Below are 15195 nucleotides of genomic sequence, written 5' to 3'. Positions count from 1 at the left end.
GCCAAGACACTAATCAGAGGCGGTTAAGTGGGTACCTAAAAGGGGTGGCGATGCCCGGCAGAAATCTCTTTTCCAGCTCTCCTTTCTGTTAGGCACAGGCACCAGCTAGTCAACGTTAAAGGCTACAACACACACACACACACACACACACACACACACACACACACAAATGTCTATGTTAGTGATTGCCCCCCCCCCCCCGCATTTTCATGGTCGGTCTTTATTTAGGGAGCCCGTCCACCGCCAACCCAGGTATCCAGGGCTGCAACGCCTCTGCGCGCCTGCCTGAAAGCGAGCCTCCCTGGAGTCCTAGGGGGTTTCCTTCGAGTAAGACAGCCAGGGGATCCGGCTCTTCGTCACCAAACACCCAGCCCCCTCCCCAAGCATTGCCTTTCTATAGCAGCTCAAAGTCCGTCAAAGGTGATGTTCTGTTTTTTTTTGTTTTTTTTTTTACTGGGAATATTTCGGCTGGCTTTGCTGGATGGCTGGTTTTTAGAAAAAAATAAAAATCGTCAATAATAATAAATGCATAAAACCGACTGTCTCTTGGGGAGGAAGAGAACAGAGCTTGTGATCCTAGCCGATCGCCTTTGGATCCGGAGAATCTTTCAGCCTTCTTTCTCCCCTCACCCCGCGCCGCCTTCCTGGAGCGCCACAGAACTTAGCCAAACTTGGCTTCATTATGCAGCAGCCACGCTCATTAGCGGCGGGTTGATCTTCGCTGAGGAGCGTGTCGGCCGAGGCTGCAGCTCCCCGCGAGGTAGACGGCAGCGGCGGCGCCTGCCTCGTTGCAACCACAAACAACAACAAGGGTGTGTGTGTGAATATGCATAATATATGCGCTATTTATGGAGAGGGGATGGCCCTTTATGGAGATCTCGGCAGTCCCAAGAATGCCTCTAGCTGGGCTGCTTCGCCATTCCATCCCAGTCTCCTCCTCCTCCTCGCCTCTTTCCAAAAAGAGGCTTCGGTGAAAGTCTGCGCCGAATGAGCTCTGCAATTATGGACTATGAAACTGGCATCTCGATCCTTAAACTGTTAGGGCGCATGGAGCTTAAGCAGATTGACGCAAGGAATAGAGAGGTCTCTGCCCCGGGGGCACGAAACATTAAATTTACAAATTTCCCAGGTCGCCTTTTTGCGCGCGTATATGCAAGTATCGCAATCCTGTGCATGCACACCGGCTCCTGAACGCGTCGGAGCTGCGCTCTTACATCGACGTACTTTGCAAGGGCAATCCAGTCGCGAAGCCAACGGCCAAGACTCATCCGCAGCTAAGCGCCGCTGCTAAAACGCCCATTGGTTTCAATGGGAAAGATCAGCGCCTGCAATGGGGACTTACAAGGCATTTAATTTAGGCTGGATCGTGGCCAATGCGCTTAGCTGTCCTTGGCAGCAAGAGCCTTGATTTTAGTGGAGCTCAGCTCCACACACACCCTCCTTCGGAAGTAGGATAGGATGGCAAGCTTATAAAAAGCACGGTTTCCTCGAATGTAAACCTCACTAATGTGAGAAAATCCAAGGAGACGCTTGGCTGTCTTGTGTTAGGGACCCCCAACATGGCAGAAGCTTTGCAGTAGCTGTGCCTTCAGGAACCTTAATGAGATTTCGTGTGTGTGTGTGTGTGTGTGTGTGAGAGAGAGAGAGAGAGAGAGACAGAGAGAGAGAGATAGTTAAAACAAATGCCAAAGGCCTGCTCTTGAACACCCTCAAGTTTAATTAGCAGATAATAAATAAAATACAAATTTATGGTGATTATGATTATTACAAACCTGTGCTTTTGGTGGTTATTTTCCAAACAGCTCATAATAACCAGAAACACAGAGACTCCGGAAGATTAACCCCAAGGGATGCAGTTGGCCCGATTCATATCAAGACATGGAAGCTTTACCTTAGTTTATTTACTCCCAAGCAAATTCTCCCTAAGTTCGACGGAGCTTCCTCCTCTGGGCACTTCGCCCAGGGTTGCAAGGAGGAACTTGACTTCGTGCAAGCAAATCCTTTACAGATTTACTTTGGAGTAAGCCCTAATAAGCTCGTGGGTTGCCTTTCTGAGTGCAAATATGTCTAAGATCCCTCTGCACGGTCTACACCGAACTTTTTAATAAAAAAATTACGGTCCAATGTACATTCACTTGCGAGTAAGCATCATGGAACTCAGTTTTTGAGTAAGCATGCCTTCAAACAAGAGAAATAAAAGGCCATTGAAAGGACCGAGACTCAAACATAAATGAAGACTGCAGTCCTATACTGTATACCTACTGTAAGGCCCATTGGACGCAGTTGGACTTACTTCTGAGTAAACATACAGGATGGCGCTTGCAAGCTGACCCAAGGGAAGTGTTCCTGTAGATCACCCACAACAAGTAAAATTGATGTCTAAGGAATTTACTCCTGAGTAAGGAGTCGATCTTGAAAGCGGCCCAGCCCCAAATCATTCCCCCCAAAAATTCAGAAATTGAGGGCTTCCGCTGAATTGGGTTGGGCCAATTCCGGACCTGAGAAGGTGCAGCCCTAAGCGTGCTTACTCGGAAGTAAACCCTATCCAGCTCGGCTAGCTAGCGTCGTCGCAGTGGGATCCTATGCATGTTTCCTCCCTCACTGGACATGGCGAGGGTTACTCCCTAGCAAGGCTGCTTGCAGTCACATCCCACGCGCATTGACCCACCAGTTAAGACCCCATTCAGTGCCCTGGGATTTTTGCTCCAGTCGCGATGCTTATTTAGGATTGCAGCTTTGGGGTCCTCCCAGAGCCCTTGCCTGCCCGCCCACTAGTACGCATCCATCCCTCGCATTTTCTGTGCCAGCCTCCTTGCACTAGCCAGCCGCCGAGAGAGAGAGAGAGAACGAGAGCGCGCGCAGCCCCTTCCAGAAGTAACAGCTTCTCCAAGGGGGGGGGGGGCGAGAGAGCAGGTTGAGGCTGCGCAGATGTTGCCTTTGTTTAAAGAGACAGTAATTAAGGGCAGGAGGGACATAAGTTTGAAAAGCGTGACCTATTTTCTTTTGATCAGCTGTCAAAAGAAGAGCGGGGGGTCTCTTAAGACAGTCCCTTCCAACCACTTCCAGCTGTTAGAGAAAACTTGGCTCGGAAAACAATGGTGGGTTGCGGGGGGGCGGGGCGGAGAAAGAGAAGCCCCACTTTTAAAAAAACAAAAAACTTGAGAAAAGCTTGCAAAATAAATCTTTGGACCAGTGACATGGACTTGTGGGGCTTTTGAGGGGGGGGGACACGAAGGGGGGGGGGAATAGTAGCGCCCCTCCCCCAAATCTCGAGGACGCTTGAGACCCTCATGCTAAAACAAAAAACAGGACTTCGAACGAGACGTGATTACTCAAAAGTTAATAATAATAATAATAATAATAATAATGGCCACTGAACTCAATAGGATTTCATTGGTATTATCATTTGAATGGGACTTGCCCCTAAGTAAGGTTTGAGTATGGGAGAGGGTGGGTTACTCGTACGTAAAGCCCTTAGTATGAATACATATGGCCTGAGCCCAAGCGTGTTTATTCTGAAGTAAACCCTGCGTGGATTGGGACTGTCTCCCACGTAAATTCGCTGGAAATGGAAGCCATAGGCTGCAACTCTATGCACGCTTACTTAGGAGGCGGCTCCACAGAACCCAACGAGGTTAATTCCTGAGTAAACATGCCTAGGATCAAGACTACAAGGACCTGAAATTGATTCAGTATTGGCCTCGGGAGCGGTAAATTCTCAAACCACTCACTTCTGGAGTAGTCCTCTTGAATGTAGGCTAACAACGGTAGTGATAGGAATAATGAAGATGATGATAAGTGGATAATTTGAGGATAGAGAGGTTCAGTCGCTTTCAGAATTGAAGCCCTACGTGGGTGCAAGAGTCCTAGACAGCGGTGGGAAGGAAAGTCCCAGCTTCTCAGGTAAAGCAACAAGGTTAACTCAATAGACGTTGGGGTATCAGTCCTTCCGGATAGCCTTTTTAAAATTTCTGTGGTATTAAATGATCAAATAGGATTAGGCTTGCAAACAAACAAACACATTATATTTTGTGCTAAAATAAATTTCTCTAATATTACCTGTATCTTGATGTGGGTAGTATAACCCCTTCCATAAATAATAATAATAATAATAATAGGGATTAAACTGAAGGAAGTCACTTTGAGATGCAACCTTTCTGAGTTGGGTTCAGGGGGTCAGGAGTCCAGTTCCTTACCCAATCATCCTGCTGCATTTTTTAATTGTTGGTGGAGCACCGTCTCTCAGCCCAGTCTACCTCACACGGTTATTATGAGGTTAAACAGAGGGTGGAAAGGGGATTTCTCCAAGGAGCGAGGAAAGAATAGAAACGTCACCATAAACATTTTTAGATAGGGAATGTGTATTAATTTATGGGCACGCATCTACATTTCTTGCAAAAAAAATTTCTAGATTTTTTTGGTTTGGTTTTGGTATGTCACAGCAGAATAAAAAGCCATTAGAATTATTTCAACTCCCTCCCCATTAAAATCTTAATCCTGACAACAACATAAATCCTCTAAAATGGGGGTGGAGGAACACTTTTGAAACGTGCTCAGTTTGGGGCTTGAGAGGGAGAATCTCCTGTTTGGTAGAAATAGAGAAATCCATCCACGTGTCAGTTTTAAACTAAGAAGGAGGTGTTTTTACAGCTGACTCCAGAGGAGCCAATCGCAATTCCTGGGCGCGAATCCGCTTTGCTCCTGAAAGAAAGCCTCTCTGACTCGCCTCAGAACAGGGGGATCCACCGCACATCGAAACGATTAGCTAGGATTAGCAGCACTCCGCGCTCCTAAACCCGTTTCCCGGAAAGTTAAGTCCAACTGATCTCCAGCCGACTTACTCGAAAAGGTGCTTCCATTCACACGTGACGCTGCGCTAAATCGGACGAAGCCCCAGCAGATCGCTCCACCTGCTCTTTTGTGCTACTCAGGCCGCAACGCCAATTTACCCGGGAGTAAGCTCCGCTGCATTCAATAGGACTTACTTCTAAGTAGGCATGACTTAGACTGCGCTGCCAGCTTCCAAACTCTGTCAAAATCAGGATCCATCCGTTTGTAAGGTTTGAGGGGGAAGAGAACCCCTATTTGGAGCAAAGCGTAAACATGCGGCACCCAGGAACCCCCAAGGCTGGTTTTTTGAAGATTTCTGCGGCCTTTTTCATCTACATTTTCCTGTAGGGAAGAAGGGGAGCAGTGAGTGCCCCTATTCTCTTAACCTGGGGGGTGGGCATGGCGGGTTGAGGTTCTCTAGGGTGGGAGAAGATCAACCTGGAAAAATAAACCTGTTTTCTGGCTGCTGAGCTCCCTGGTCACGTGGGCCAGAGTTTAAAGGTGAGGTGTTGCATGTTCCCACCTCCGGATCAATACTCTGCTTTCTGTATGGAATCAGGCAGACAAGCGGCTCTTTGTGTGCTGAATATGCCTTTGACTCGGCTCTGGATTTCCACGCTGAGCGTCTCGAAGGCGAAATGAAAACAGTCTCCAACACCCCTTTTGTAGGGAAAGAGGCACACGACACAGGATTATTTCAGATTAGGATCGTTTCCTATCCAGGGCATTAAATGACTGACAAACACACATAAAACGCCTTGCTCGCAGGAGTCCTGGGAACCTCAGCTGTAAGCGTCACCATATATATATGCCTTTATTATCAGCAATAATAATAATCGTTTAAAAAAAGGAAACATGCTCTTGGATCAGTATAAGTGTTTTGCTTTTTACCGTGCTATTTTAATTTCTTTCTCCCCCCACCAAAAGCAGTAAATAAGAGTAACTCAGGAATTGCCCCCCTTATTAATATTTGAGAAAAATTGCACGCACCCCAATGATAGGAGACGTAGGTTTGCTGTTTTTACGCATCCAATAGCAAGCGTGGGGAAGGATATAAAATACTGTTTTGATATCAAATATTCTCACCGTCTTTCTATAATTGTAAGAGGAATCCTGCATGCTTGTGTCAGAATTTAACCTTTCTCCTCTTCAGTCCTTTATATTAAAAGGCGCGTGTGTGTGTTCTCCAAATATACTTAACCTTTCTCTCTCTCTCTTAAAAAATCTATGTCATCATGACACCAGCGTGCAATATTCGAGGAGCAATCGTGGGCAGATTGAAGTCAAATTTGAGCACTCAAGTCCCATTCATTCCAGTGAGGGAGATTTAACCACCAATTCATCATCCCCCCCTCCCCAATGAAATGTTTAAACACACCCACAATTTAATGCTATTCGATGAATGTGTTGACATACATTGTATATGTTTTTATCCGATAGGCATTCAGGCATCTAGTAGTATTTTTGCTCGCGTCCTGAGCGAGGTTTGTGGAAAGATCACAGGCTGAACCCCACCCCCCGCTTTCTCTCTCACACACACGTGTGCACGTGTGCAGCACGAATGGCTGTGTCCTCGTGTGCAAAGCCTTCATTCCTGTTGGGAACAACCTAATTGTACACGGTGTGCTTGATGATTCTCTGTGAAGGTCCATCGGTGCCCTCTGATTTTTTTTAACCCCTTGCTCTCCTTTGAAACAAACTAAATCCTCGGGTACACGTGTTTAAACACGCCGCCCAATAGATACACGCATGCAATAGATATTTTAAGCGAGTTTGTATTTGCTGCAGAGGGGGAGAGAGTGAAATCTCAACATTTAATCCGGGGGCAGGGGCAGTATTTTTTTCTAGGAGGTGAAGAAGCAAAGAATAACGTGTCACTGATATTTTTTGTTGGTTGAAATGTCTTTATATTTATTTTTAAAACCCTTCCACAGGTCTGTGGGATACTAGGGAGGCAGGCGTTGGGTGGACCTGAACTCTCTTTTTTCTTTTTTTTTAGTTTGGAAGGTTTTTTTCTGCCCCCCTCCCCTCCTTCTCTTCCTTTTCTTTCTCCTCTCCCAAAACCATCTGGCACGTGAGTGCGGGGGTATTGATCAAATCCGTGTGTGCTGGTGACCCCATGCTAATCTATAGCGTTGCTGGCCATCAGTTTTGCTTAGGAAGCGCATCTGCCCGCCCTGTTCCGCTCCCAAACAGTCCTATGATCCTTCCTTCAGGTTCCCCTTTGCCCCAACTCCAACCTCCATTCAGGGGTAAGTCATGCTCTCTCTCTCTCTCTCTCTCTCTCTCTCTCTCTCTCTCTCTCCTTTTCTTCACATTTTGTTTTGGGGAGGTGGGGGCTGGCGGGGCGACAAAGGACCGAAATGCCGTAGACCAGGCTTTCCTGCATTTGGCGAGCTTCTCCGATTTGACTTCGTGGAACATGAATAATAATAATAATAATACTGGCGAATTAAGAGCAGGAAGGAGTTTGCAGGAAGGCCTAGGGAGATGCCGCCCAGATACTGGCGCTGCGTTTAACATCTGGAAGAGGAGGTGGACTCGCTTTCTCTGTGGCTGTATTTAAAGCAGAGGCACCTCAGGGAAATGTCCGGACGGTGAACGCGAAGGGGAGAAGGGTTTTTTGGCTGGTGAAATGAGCTCGCCCCTTTAGAAAGGCTCAAAAGAGGCGCTGAGATCTTGGGTGCCAATTCAAAGTGAATGAATTTTAAAATCCTATTACTTCCGCCCACCACCCCAGGGGTCAACGTTAGGAGATGATCTAGGTAAGGAAGTGAGGAAGATCCTCGCTTCTTCTGGCAAGAGGGAGAAGTTTTGCAATGTGTCCGAAGTGGAGTTTGAGAGTTTCATAGCTTTCTTGGTTGGAGAAAGGCGGGGAGATGGGGGCAGAAAGAGCTGGGTGCGAATTGCAAGATTTATGCGGCTGTAAATGCCAGAGGAACAAAAAGGAGAAAGGAAAGGAAGAAAGCGATTGGACAAGGGAGGGATCCTGCTCCTACTGAAGGCGAATGCAGTTGGGGTTGGAGAGAGGGAGGCAGGATTGGTAGTCCGAAGCGCTTTTTTGGGTGGAGCTTTTTTTACTGGTGCAAAATGAGGTGGTTTGCAAATCTGGCCTCAAGGTATGATCAAGGCAATGGTGGCCTTGAAACTGGTGAGTCTTAAGACTGGCCACCTGTCAGGATTTGGGGCACGGTGCCCTCCTCTCTCCATCTTCCCTCCTCTCTCTCTTCACGCCAAAAAGCTTGGGTGGGGTGGGGGGAGGAATAAATGGATGTGGGAAAGAAGAGGGCGTGCAAAGAACCGAGATGGGCGCAAGAGGAAAGGGAGGACAGAGCCACTTCCCCCCAAAAGCTTCGAAGTTCCTTGACTCACAGGCTGGCAAGTCAAGTCAGTTAGCCAGGAAAGATCGCACATTTCGGGGGATGAAACTCAACCCAAGAGTCCTGTGACACCTGCAAGGCTAACACATTACTGTGCAGTCAGTCACCATCAGCTTTTCCTGTAAGGGAGCTGACCCTCCAGTCCAGGAAAACGTCCGTACAGTTGACCAATGTATAATAATAATGATAATGATGATATAATAATTGCCACAGACTAACATAGCAACCGCAGTCGAATTTACCACGTTTTTCACTTCGAGGTTTAAAGGGCTTATTTTTTCGTATGTGTGTGAGGGTCTCCTTTCTCTCCGTCCAACACCCCCTTATTTCCCACCTCCCAGTTTTAATCAGTAACTTCGAAAGGAGTTCTCTCTCTCTGTCTCTCTCTCTCCTTGTTTGGCGGGACAATCTTATCTCTGGCAACCCTGTGGCCATCTTTTGTTTTGTTAAAGCTGCCCTCTTTTCAATTCACCCTCTCCACCCCTTTCAACCCCTCCAACCAACCCCACCAACCCGGCCCCCCCCTCCTCCAGGAATCTGTTTCTTGCTGCTGGGAATCGCTAGATGGAAACGTCACCTTCTTTTAAGGTCAGAGAAAGTTAATCCTGTTTCTATTCTAACCCACCGAGGAGGACATCAGGGAGAGTTTCAAATTCGACAGAAAAGAAATAAAGAAGGGGAAAAGAAAGAGGGGAGAGCGCGCAGCCTTCCAAATCCTTGCATCAAGATAGCTCAATTATACTATTTTGGGTTTTGAGCGTGGAAGGGAAAAAAAGAAAGAAAAGGCCACAGGTTTCTTTGAAAGCAGAGGAAAGCTCTAGGTCTGGATCCAGACTTAATCGCACATAAAGCAAGTTAGGCATGGCTTACTTAAGTCCCATTAAAACCCACGAGTCTAACTCGAAGTATGACCTTAAGTCTGGCGTCAACCCCGTAGACCTTTGGAAAGGGAAAAATGCGATTTACAGTACTGGTGGCTAATACGATTGCCGCTTTTGGGCGCAAGAGCACTGGGGGGGGGGGCAGCAGACTCCCTTTATGAACAGAGGAAAACTTCCCAATTGAAAGCCTCAAAGGGGGAAATGGGAGGGGGGGGTGTGGTGAAAGAGAGGCGACATTTTGCCCCTGTCCCTCCCATTAAACTGAAGACACCCCAGGAGTTCAGCGGGCTGCCGTTTCCATCGTCCTCTTGATTCGATTCCGGTGCTGTTTGTATTTCCAAGAGGACTCCATCCGGCTGAACGCCAAAGAATTTGGTTTAACTGGGATGCTGACCCCACCGTGTACGCGAGGTGTGTGTACCCCTATGCTGACCTGCATGTGTGCATTCATACACCAGACTCCCCAGGAGCACACGCAAGTTGGTGGTAGCAATACAATACAATACAATACGTTTTAGTTATTTAAATTCAAAGGCCACTTTAACCCAGCTACAGAACCTTCCCATTCTTACATCTTACGCAGTACCTTTCTTAAACATACCCAGTTTTATCTTATGCATGCTTTATTTGTGAGACTGTACAACTAGACTTTATATGTGTACGTCCTTTTATATATTCTTATACACACCTCTGTCTACATTTTATTTCTATATACTTTCTGCATATGGATTATTTAATTATACTTTATTTATCTACGTGGCTTATTTTATAACCTTCCTTCCTTCCTTCCTTTCTTTCTTTCTTTCTTTCTTTCTTTCTTTCTTTCTGAACATTTTAGTAAAAAAAAATTAAATAAAAAATCCAATGAGACTGAAAGCTTTTAACGTCCTTTATGGAGAGATCCCGAATTTTCCTTTTCCTTTCAAGCCCGCAGTCCTCTCCTGATTCCAACTCAGGGACACCTTTCCTTCAAATAAGAAAGTATGTATAAAATTGAGTCTTCTCCTCTCATCCCCCCTAACAAGCGACTCACCCTCCGTTTAACACGGGAGGAGGAGGCGGGCGGGGCGGCGGGGGGGTCCCGAAGCAAAGCGGCGCGAGGTCTCTTTGTTCCGCTCAAGTTGGGCGTGAAATCTTTTTGTTGCGCTTTCAAAAGGAAGGCAAAAGTTGCTGTTGATTGTCAAAGGGACAAATTTAACTCTCCGAAAGCGGAAGCTGGCTTCGGAGGAGAAACTCGGGCCGCGATTTTTTAATTTATCGCCGCTTTGGGGTGGACTCTCTCGCTCGTCGAGGACATTTCACGTTTACTTGTGAGAAATCCAAAAGAGAAATCCAGCCGACGTCTCTCTTTCTGAAGTTTAAGGGAAGGAGAGGGAGAGGGAGAGGAGGAGGAGTACGAATTTTAAACCCGAGAAGTTTGAGCTATAAATAATTTCCTTTCTTTCTTTTTTACTTTAGGGGAAAGTTTCCCACTTGTTGGAAACGATAAATCTACAGGCAGCGACTGTTCTGAGCTATAGGAAAGCCTGCTTCGATCTGAGGTCTTTGGAAACTTTAAGAATAGCATGAAAAATTTACTAGGTTTCAGCTCTTTTCGGTGGAAGGTGCCCGAAAAACTATACTTTTGGAAATATCTTTCTAAGCCGGTATGGGAACAAAGGAAATTTGTATATATATTTTTTTAACTCCCGGGTGTTTGCTTGAAGAGTTTTCCTGACATCCAACCAATTTCTTCACGGCTTCGCGCTCCACGCAAACACCTGCCCAAGATCCCGAAAGCACTTCCCTCAACTCCTCGGTAGTAACTTTTGCTGAAAGCAGTAAACTTCCAATTAATCGAGCAAATCAAAGCCTTGTAAACCGGCTCGTGAGCTTTCCTGCAGCTCGATCCGGAAAGCACTCGAGCGGAATTCAGCTCAAATCGGCTCAGAGATCCATCTAAATCCAACGCACAATGAAAACCTACTCGGCAATTCCTGCTGGATTTGGACCTCGGTGTGGTCGGCGATATGGAAAACTTTTTATTTTTTATTTTTGATGCGGTGACTTAGCTGAGTCTAATTCTTCGTTTTCCATTCGCTGACTTTATATATATATATATATATATATATATATATATATATAAAACTGTGTAAGATCCTACAGCTCAGAGTAGAAGAAATCCAGGCTATACCTATACTGAAAGAGGTTTGTAAAAGATCGGTTTGTAGTGGACTTCATGAGGTATATATTTAAATCTGCCAGGCTGCGTTGAGGAGGGTGCAATATGAATAATAAGAAATATAATTCATGCATGCTTTATGTTTACACATAGATTAAAATGTGTATATCTATCTCTCATTTCTCTGACATTTATTAATTGCACAAAAGACTAGCCATATAAATATATATATGGCTGTCCCAACTTTTCCTGGAAATTTCTGGTTTTAAGAGAGATCTAGCTGTCTACTAAGAGTGTCAGAAATGTTAGAAAAGACGTGTCCTGGAGATGGGAAGCTGAAAGGAAAAATGGAGAAGGGGTGTCAAAAAAGAAACAACCCACCCAGAAATGTGATTTTTGTGGCTGTCCTTCCATCCGTTCGGAAGATGCTATTTTTGTAGGCAAATGTATAGTTTAAAACTCTTCAGGAATACCCGGAATCGGCCAGGCAGAAGGAGAGCTCCCATGCCAAATAAGGGACACCCCCCCCGCGCAGCAGTACACAATTGGCATTTCCCAAGGAAAGGTTTTGATCTCGGCTGCAAGCAATGGGCGAAGGAGACCAGAGGGCAAATTTGGGACCCCAGTTCCCATCTCTTTCTCTCTTCCCGCGGAGCCCCCGCCCCCGAAGCAGCCACGGAAAAGGAGACCCTCCCTGCGGAAGATTCTTCATCCTTGGCTGATTTGGGATTCTCTGACAAGCGGCTTTGGGAGAAATTCAGAAAGGAGGCGAAACCAGGAAACCAGTCCAGGAAAGCGAATGCTACAATAAATCTGTTTATTTAAGGTTCTTAGCTGTTTTAGCTTTTCAACTGAAGGAGGATGAATCTAGCAGGCAGTTTAGGTCAGTGCAATAAACACACTGGCAAACATCAGAAAACACGACCCTTTCATATCCCTCCCTGCTCCCATAATTAAAGATGCCGTCCTCCTCTGCATACTTTTCTTGGACTAAGCCAAGCTGAACTCAGAATTTAGTTCTGAGCAAACAGCATTAGGCCTCCTTTCTGCACTCAGGGGTTCAGAGTCCCGTTGCACAGAGCCTTGCCTGCTTCAGAGTATAAACAGGTGCAGTGTTGCAGTGCTGAAATCCTTTTGCTGCTGGAGTCATCAGCAAAACTCCCCCTTGGTTTCAATGGAGCAGAATGACTGCCGAAATGTTTCTGCATAGTTTGAACTTTTATCTTTGTCTTTGTTTCTGCCCTGGTAGATAATATAACCAAACACTTCAGTTGGATAGGTACATATAAATATGTTGAGTTACAGAGAGATAACCTAAAACTTTCTGGACTGCAGGTTTATATTTGGTCTTCCCAAGGCTGCAGATAGCAATGGCTTTGCGGCAACTTGCTCTCCATGGAACCACACTGTTCGTAATACGTTCCAAAGAGAAGTGGAATTGTCCACTGGAATAAAATATCCCAACCAAACTAAGATCCAGTTGTGGACTAGACGCAGCTGTTGTTGTTGAGATACGACATGGCCCTCAATTAAAATCTATGTTGCTCTCATACAATCAGTTTATCTAGAGCACAATTGCCAGGAAGTTCTTAGGTTAAATTTTGCCCATGCCAACTTTACAATTTTTTATTTTTATTTTTTGCCCATGCCAGGAATTTAAAGAGGAGGACTCTGGACAAGTCACTGTCCCTCAGTCCTCACTTGCAATACAGGCAACGCTCAACTTACGCTGGGTTAGTGCGTAAAGCCATTAACACACAGTGTCAAAAAGCATTGGAGTCTATGGTGGGTGGGCTTGCCGAAGTCTTTTTCCCCCTGACGCCCACCCCTCTTCTGACCCCTTTTTAATTTTTGATTGACAAGGATGTAAAGCTGAACGCACATAAGTTAAATGTGGGTAAGTTGCGAGTTACCCGTACGTAGGCAACAATCCTGGCCCACTTTATGGGACTGTCATAAGTTTAGCCAAGATAATATATGTGAAATGATTGCAACACTCGGAGCTTGCTGTGTAAATGTGGAATGCTGTTGCCATCTATCTAGTGCTGGCTTGTGTGAATCCAGATTTTTCTCTATTGGTTTATTGAATTGATCGCAGCAGTCTGGTCAGATTACTTCCCTCCCATTCTGTACATTCACCCAGCTGAAGTCCTGGAACAGGGTGTCCTGCAAGGGTTATTTCCTGACCGATTCAACAAGATTTCCAGGAGCTGGTTTAGGAGAAAGCTATAACCATTTCATATCTTACAGTTTTCTTACAGTGGAAGAAATCACCCAAAACCTATGTGTCTGCACATGGGCATTTTCTGTGGCATGACAATGTGAGATATTTGAAAAAGGTTGTGCCCATACATGCTATCTCCTGCTCCCTCCCTGCCTGTTCCTTCAAACCAAAGCAGGGTCCTCAAGTGGTTTGTGTGTGTGTATTCCTTGAGAATTGCTGTGGGTCCTGGTTTAGCATTTAATAAACTTGTTTTTCCATCATCATCATCATCAAAACTAGTTGGAAGCAGGAACAAAAACCAGCAGGTAGACAAAACATGCTAATTTAGCACGTTTCAGACCCCGCTGGTTCTTCGACAGGGAAATCCAAAATCTGTTTTAAGAATCTATATTAAACTTCAGAGCTGAATAGTGTCATATGATATAAGTCTATAGATACGATGTAAAGTATATAAAACCATAATTGACTTTAAAAGGAGCACATGAGCAACTAACACCTTACATTGATCTTTTTCAGAAAGCGAAATACACAGTGATCAAGAAAAAGTATTCTAATACTTATTATACTAGATTGAAAATGAATGTTAAGACTGATTACTTGCTTGGTGAAATAATGATTCAACATTTAAATGTGTTGTATTGTTATGTTATACTAAACCAAGCAACTAGGGCCAAATATACCTCCCCAACTACTCCAAATTCCAAATAGCTGTATCTCAAAGTTATGGTAATCACCCCAGAATCTTATTAAAGCCTATAGGAGCCACGATGTCAACCTCAGAATCCACCTGGCTTTCTTCTCCAAAAGTATCCTGTCCATTAGTTTTTGGATTTTGTTCCTATAATTCCAAAAGAGAAATCCCATACTTTTTTGGTGCATTTCATGAAAACCAGTGACATATTATGAAAACCATGGTTCCTAGGCCAGAGTTTTGCTAGCCTGTTAGCAGGCTGTCCCACGTTAAAGTTGCCACAATCAGAAAATCAACTGATCACAAGACCAAATACAGATATTCTTCACTGTTCAAAAATCTTCCCAGCAGAACTGGACTTGTGCTACGCAGATGACAGTTTGAAAATTGCCAGTTTTTCTGCGGCCCATGGTACTTGCGACTTCAACAGGCAAGTATTAACAAGGGGACGTGTCTATTTCTCCCTGCTGGGAAAAAAAATATTCACCTGCTTATTTCTGCAGTTAAGGGCTCAGAATACCCCACCCCGACTTCCTGGTCACTTGGTAACTCTACTTGAGGCTGACCTTTTATATGAGATTGCCCCACTGTCACCGGATACAAATGGCTTCTGCCTTAAGGAGGCTGGCATTAGGAAGTCCTCGATACAGCCTGCTGCACTTTCAATGCAGCATCTCAGAGGTGATGATCTAATGAGCTGCCTTTATCCATAGACAGCCTGATTTCACCCCACCCTTTGCCTCCCAGGGCACAGGCAAGCAAAGGTCAGCACCTTCAGGCCTGGCCAAGCGAGGTCCTTTCTATTAGCATAGGCCTTTTCGTTTCGAAGACCAGTGGGTCGAAAGAAAGGAAACGGTGTGATCTAATTCAGGGCGAGCTAAGGCAGGGATTCTCCCGGACGTATGCACATTCATGCACACATTGCGATCAATGGTAAAACAGCAAAGGACACTAATAGTGGTGTGTGTTCTATCGAAGGTACAGAGAACGCACACAAACTGACAGCATGAACGGAGAATTTTGCACAC

At 45.4% G+C, this 15195-nt stretch overlaps 1 long non-coding RNA gene across 4 annotated transcripts; it reads left to right on the top strand.

Moving 5' to 3' along the window:
- The first annotated feature begins 3795 nt into the window (after window positions 1–3795).
- Window positions 3796–11431, top strand: LOC308458786. 4 transcript variants are annotated; one of them, XR_013977657.1, is made up of 3 exons: window positions 3796–3903; window positions 9930–10072; window positions 10550–11431. It is a non-coding gene; the product is annotated as an uncharacterized lncRNA (long non-coding RNA). The 4 variants fall into 4 exon arrangements; XR_013977658.1 differs by lacking the exon at window positions 3796–3903 and adding an exon at window positions 6912–7082; XR_013977659.1 differs by lacking the exon at window positions 3796–3903 and adding an exon at window positions 8412–8798.
- The last annotated feature ends 3764 nt before the right edge of the window (window positions 11432–15195 follow it).

This window comes from Podarcis pityusensis, assembly GCF_964106645.2.
Source record: "Podarcis pityusensis genome assembly, chromosome: 11".
Lineage (NCBI taxonomy): Eukaryota > Metazoa > Chordata > Lepidosauria > Squamata > Lacertidae > Podarcis > Podarcis pityusensis.
Note: the sequence above shows the minus strand (reverse complement) of the source record. Positions and strands in the feature narration are given on the sequence as shown.